This window comes from Nomascus leucogenys, chromosome X (genome assembly GCF_006542625.1).
Source record: "Nomascus leucogenys isolate Asia chromosome X, Asia_NLE_v1, whole genome shotgun sequence".
In the NCBI taxonomy this organism is placed as follows: domain Eukaryota; kingdom Metazoa; phylum Chordata; class Mammalia; order Primates; family Hylobatidae; genus Nomascus; species Nomascus leucogenys.
The window spans coordinates 57,640,264-57,647,467 of NC_044406.1; positions in this window are offsets into that span (position 1 = coordinate 57,640,264).

Below are 7,204 nucleotides of genomic sequence, written 5' to 3' on the forward strand. Positions count from 1 at the left end.
ATCACGCTACCTGTCTTCAACCTATACTACAGCATTACAATAACCTAAACAGCATAATACTGGTACAAAAGCACACACATAGACCAATGGAACAGAATAGAGAGCCCAGAAATAAGGCTGCACACCTACAACTATCTGATCTTTGACAAGGCTGACAAAAACAAGCAATGGGGAAGGGAGTTTCTTTTCAATAAATGGTGCTGGGATAACTGGTCAGCCAAATGCAGAAAACTGAAACTGGACCTCTTCCTTACATCATATACAAAAATAAACTCAAGATGAATTAAAGACTTAAATGTAAAACCAAAAACTATGAAAACTCTAGAAGACAACTTAGGCAATACCATTTTGAACATAGGACCTGGTAAAAATTTTGTGACAAAGATGCAAAAGCAGTCACAACGAAAGCAAAAATTGATGAATGGGATCTAATTAAACTAAAGAGCTTCTGCACCACCAAAGAAACTATCAACAGAGTAAGCAGACAACCTACAGAATGGGAGAAAATTTTTGCATATTATGCATCTGACAGAGATCTAATAACCAGCATCTATAAAGAATTTAAACAGATGTACAACAAAAAAAAAACTCCATTAAAAAGTGGACAAAGGACACAACAGTCACTTAGAAAGAAAGAAAGAAAGAAAAAGAAAGAAAAACAAAGAAAGAAAGAAAGAAAGAAAGAAAGAAAGAAAGAAAGAAAGAAAGAAAGAAAGAAAGAAAGAAAGAAAGACAGACAGACACACATTCGGCCAAGAAACATATGAAAACAAAAAAGCTCAGCCTCACTGATCATTAGAGAACTGCAAATCAAAACCACAATGAGATACTGTCTCACATCAGTCAGACTGGCTGTTATTTAAAAGTCAAAATTAACAGGTGCTGGCAAGGTTACAGAGGAAAAGGAATGCTTGTACACTGTTGGTGTGAGTGTACGTTAGTTCAGCCATTGCAGTAAACAGTGTGGCGATTTCTCAAAGACCTATAAACAGAACTACCATTTGACCCAGCAATCCCATTACTGTGTATATGCCCCCAAAATATAAATAATTCTATTTTAAAGACACATGCACATGTATGTTCATTGCAGAACTTTTCACAATAGCAAAGACATGGAATCAACCTAAATGCTCATCAGTGGTAGACTGGATAAAGAAAACAGTACATATACACCATGCAGCCATAGAAGAGAGTGAGAACATGTCCTTTGCAGGGACATGGATGGAGCTGTATGCCCTTATCCTTAAAAACTAATGCAGAAACAGAAAAACAAATATCACGTGTTCTCACTTATAAGTGGGAGCTAAATGATGAGAACACATGGACACAAAGAAGGCAACAATATCACTGGAGCCTACTTAGGGGTGTAGGGAGGGAAGAAGGAGCGAGTTGAAAGATTACCTATCAGGTACTATGTTTAATACCTGGGTGATTAGATAATCTATACAACAAACTTCCATGACATGCTATTTCCCTATATAACAAACCTGCACATGCACCTGTAAACCTAAAATAAAATCAAAAACAGCAACAACAAAAAGCATGTCACAACATCTTTTTCTTGTGAGTACTTCAGGCTGCTTCCAGTCATGTTCGAACTTGAAGGGGATCTGTCATGCAAGGATCACATGGTGAGAGAGCAAGCAATAGAGATGGGAGGGAAGTGCCAGCTTCTCTTAAACAAACAGCTCTCACAGGAACTAATACAGCAAGAACTCACCCACCATCCCCCACCTTTCAAGAATGGCATTAATCTGTTCATCAGGAATCTGCCCCCATGACTGGAACAGCTTCCATTAGGCCTCAACTCCAATATTGGAAATTAAATTTCCACATGAGTTTTTGAGGACTTAAACAGACAAAACTATAGCAAGTTAATCTTTGTGTGTGGTGTGACACAAGCTACTAATTTCATTTTTCTGCATGTGTGGATGTTCACATTCCTAAACAACATTTATTGAGGGGACTGCTCATTTTTCATTTTGTGTTCTTAGCATATTTGTTGAAAATCAGTTAATCATAAATGTATGGATTTACTTATTGGTTTTATATTATTTTCCATTTGTCTATGTGTCTGTTTTTATGCCAGTACCATGTTGTTTCGATTACTATATTTTTGTCATAGATTTTGAATTCAGGTAGTGTGATTTCATCAGCTTTGTTCTTTCACTCAAGATTGCTTTGGCTACTTAGGGTTCTTCTTGGTTTCATGCAAAGTTTAGGATTTTTTTTTTGTTTCTGTTTACAAATATTGAAATTTTGATCAGAATTGCATTGAATATGGAGGTCACCTTAAGTTTTATGAACATTTTAATATTAATTCTTCCAATCCATAAACATAGAATAATTTTTCCAATTATTTTTTACTTCTTCAATTTTTTATTAATGGTTTTCAGTGTTAAATTTATTTCTAAGTATTATATTTTTTGTGTTAGTGATTTTAATGGAATTATTATAAAATTCATTTTTGGTACATAGAAACACTACTATTTTTGTGTGGTGATTTTGTATTTGGTATTTTGTATTCTTATTTTGGATTATGTTGTCAACAGACAGCAACTATTTAACTTCTTTTTTTCCTATATGGATACATTTTATTTCTCTCTGTTGCCTGATAACTCTGGCAAGGACTTCCAATACTGTGTTGAATTTAAGTGGTGAGAGTTGGCATCCCTGTGTTGTTCTGGATCTTAGATAAAAGGGTTTTAATTTTTCAACATTGAGTATAATGTTGTTTCCTTATCATATACAGTTATTATTGTTTTGAGAGATGGGGTGATCAGACGCAACACGAGGTCATGGGGGGCCCCCACATCCCCCGACAGGCCCTGGTGTGTGATGTTCCCCTCCCTGTGTCCATGTGTTCTCATTGTTCAACTCTCACTTATGTGTGAGAATATGTGGTGTTTGTTTTTCTGATCCTGTGTTAGTTTGCTGAGAATGATGGTTTCCAGCTTCATCCATGTTCCTGCAAAGGACATTAACTCATTCTTTTTCATGGCTGCATAGTATTCCATGGAATATATGTGCCACATTTTCATTATCCAGTCTACCATTGAGGTGTATTTTGGTTGGTTTCAAGTCTTTGCTATTGTAAATAGTGCTGCAGTAAACACATGTGTACATGTGTCTTTATAGTAGAATGATTTATTATCCCTTGGGTATATACCCAGTAATGGGATTGCTGGGTCAAATGGTATTTCTAGTTCTAGATCATGGATGAATTGCCACACTGTCTTCCACAATGCTTGAACTAATTTACACTCCCACCAACAGTGTAAAAGTGTTCCCATTTTTTCTGTTCCTCTCCAGCATCTATTGTTTCCTGACTTTTTAATGATTGCCATTTTAACTAGCATGAGATGGTATCTCATTGTGGTTTTGATTTGCATTTCTCTAATGACCAGTGATGATGAACTTTTCTTCATATGTTTCTTGGCTGCTTAGATGTTGTCTTTTGAGAAGGGTCTGTTCATATCCTTCGCCCACTTTTTGATAAGGTTGTTTTTTTCTTGTAAATTTGTTAAGTTCCTTGTAGATTCTGGGTATTAGACCTTTGTCAGATGGATAGATTGCAAAAATATTCTCCCATTCTGTAGGTTGCCTGTTCACTCTGATGATAGTTTCTTTTGCTGAGCAGAAGCTCTTCAAGTTAATTAGATTTCATTTGTCAATTTTGGCTTTGGTTGTAATTGCTTTTGGTGTTATAGTCATGAAGTCTTTGCCCATGCCTATGTCCTAAATGGTATTGCCTAGGTTTTCTTCTAGGGTTTTTATGGTTTCAGGTTTTGCATTTAAGTCTTTAATCCATCTTGAGTTTCTTCTTTTTTTCTATTCCATTGAGGCATAATGTTAGGTTGTTTGAGACCTTTCTTTTTTCGTGTGAGCATTCATTATAATACACTTTTCTCTTAGAACTGTTGTTGCTGCATTCCATAAGTTTGGTATAATATGTTTTCATTTTTGTCTCAAGATGTTTTTCAATTTCCTTTTAAATGTTTTTATTGACTCCTTGGTTGCCCATGAACATGTTGAATTTCCATGTATTTGTGAATTTTTAAAAATTTATTCTGTTATTGATTTCTGGTTTTATACCATTGTCATCTGAAAAGTTACTTCATATGATTTAAGTTTTCTTAAAATTGCTATGACTCCTCTTGTGGCTTAACCTATGGTCTATCCTCAAGAATGTTTCATGGGTTTGAGAAGAGTGTGTATTCTAATCCTGCTTGATGGACTAATCTCTGTATGTCTTTTGTTTCCATTTGCTCAAAACTGTTGTTTGAGTCTTCTGTTTTTTATTAATTTTCTGTTTGAATATCTGATAATTATTGAAAGTGGGGTATTTAAGTACCCTACTCTTATTGTATTGCAGTCCATCTCTTCAGATTCTTTAGTATTTGCTTTTAATATTTAGGTGCTCCAATATTGGGTACATGTAAATTTGCAATTTCGTATATATTCTTTAACAAATTGATCTTTTTGTTATTATATAATGTTTCTGTCTCTTTTTGCAGTTGTTTTTACATAAAGTTTATTTTATCTTATATAAATATTTCTACCCCAAATCTCTTTTGGTTTTCATTGCATGGATTACCTTTTTCTATTCTTTGACTTTCACTCTACATGTATCCTAATATACAGAATAGCAGAAAAATGCCCACTTTTGCCACTTCCACTCAACATAGTATTGAAAGTCCTTGTCAGAGAAATAAGGCTAGAGAGGAAATAAAAGGCATCTAAATGAGAAAGAAAGATGTAAAACTATTGCTATCTGCAGATGTCATGATCTTATGTGGAAAAAATTCTAAATATTTCACTAAAAAGCTAGAACTGGTAAACAAATTTAGTAAAGTTTCAGGATACAAAATCAAGAAACAAAAATCAATAGATTTTCTTTACATTAACAATGAACTATCCGAAAAATATATCAAGAGATAAATTCCATTTACAATAACTATTCCAAAAAATAAATTAATGAATTACTTAGGAGTAAATTTAACCAAAGCAAATCATCTATATAATGAAAACTATAAAAACATTTATGAAAGAAATTGAAAAAAATAAGTAAATAAAAAGTTAGCCCATGTTTGTGGATTTGAAGAATTATTTTTTAATGTTTATACCACTCAAAGTGATCTACAAATTCAGCACTATTCCAATGTCATTTTTCTTAAAAATAGAAAAAATCCTAAAATCTCCAATTGTCAAGACAACTATGAGCAAAAGAACAGAGCTGGAGATATCATGCTACCTGATTTCAAACTATCCTACGACATGCTAGTAATTCAAACAGCATGGATCTGGAATAAAAATAGATGCATCAAAAAATTGAACAGACTATACAGCCCAGAAATAAATAAATAAACTCACACATATATGGTCTATTGACTTTCAACAAAGGTTTCGAGTATGTACAATGAGAAAAGGACAATCTCTTCAATAAATGGTGCTGGGGAAACCGAATATCCATATAGAAAACAATAAAATTTGACCCTTGTCTGACACATTATAAAAAATTAACTCAAAATAAAGACTTAAACATGAGACCTGAAACTACAAAACCCATTAGAAGAAAGCATAGGGTCCTGGGCAATGTTATTTAATACTTGACTCCAAAAGCAAAAATAGACAAGTGGGATTACATTGAAATAAAAAGTTTCTGTGCAACAAAGGAAACAATTGGTACAGTGAATCCCAGAGACAACCTACTCATATGGAGAAAATATTTGAAAGCCATATATTTGATAAGCAGTTAATGACCAAAATCTATAAAGAACTCAATGAACTCCATAGAAAGAAAACAAACAATTCAATTAAGAAATTGGCAAAAAACATGGATGAGACTGGAGGTCATTATTGTTGAGTGAAATAAGCCAAGCACAGAAAGACAAATCCTGCATGTTCTCACTTATCCATGGAAGATAAAAAGGTGGATCTCATGAAGATAGAGAGCAGATAAGGGGTGACCACAGGCCAGGAATAGTATAGGATGGGGACGATAAAGAAAAGTTGATTAATAGGTACAAATATATGCTTGGATAGAATAAAAAAAGACCTAGTGTTAGATAGATTGTCAGCATGACCATAGTTTACAATAATCTAGTGTATTACTATAAAATAGCTAGAAGAAAAAATTTGAGTGCTTCTAACATAAAGAAAACACAACTTTTTTAGAGTGATAGATATACCAAGTGCACTGATTACATCTTTACAAATTATATGAATGTATTAAATAATAACATTAACTTCAAATAATAAAATAAAATATAACTCAATTTTTTAAAAGAAATGGGCTAGAAACTTGAATAGATACTTTTAAAAGAAGACATACAGATGGCCCACAGATATATGAAAAAGCCCTCACCATCACTAATCATTAAGGACATGCAAATTAAAACAACAGTGATATATCACCTCACTTCTCTTAGAATGGCTATTATCAAAAAGACAAAGATTTAAGTTTTGGCAGGGATGGAGAGAAAAGGGAAACCTTGTACATTGTTGGGGGAAATATAAATTAGTACAGTCATTATGAAAAACAGTGTGGAGACTCCTCAAGAAGCTAAAAATAAAATTACCACATGATCCAGCAATCCCACTTCTAGGAATTAACCCAAAAGATTTAAAATCAGTATTTCAGAGATGTCATTGCAGCACTGTTCACAATAGCCAAGTTATGGAATCAACCTGTGCCCATCAACACATGAATGGATGAAGAAAATGTGATATATGTAGATATAGACAAATATACATAGATCTATAACTGTATCTACATATCTATATATAGATATGCATACAGTGTAATACTGTTTAGGTTTTTGGGAATTTTTTAAAATTTTTATTGAAGATTTTTAAAACAATTCCTAAAAGATTGACTCTTCCAGAAAACTAGGTATACATACATTTTGTCTATTATGTTAAAATTTGCATTAGACACAAATACAAAAACCACGAAACAAGCCACCATTCTCCAACAATCTGAGCAAAGATAAAATCTCTAAAAAACAACAAGGATGACTTGCAAAGGATGAGCTCTTTATGCACCATAAAAAAAGAAGCACAAATGATTGAGAGTGTTCAGCTGTTACAATGAATTCAACCTTTGTTATTAGGAATGAGAGCATTTTGTCATATAGGATTACCAGGTATTATAAAAGGGCATAGTGTCAAAGGAATAGAAACAACAACATTCAAAAACAGC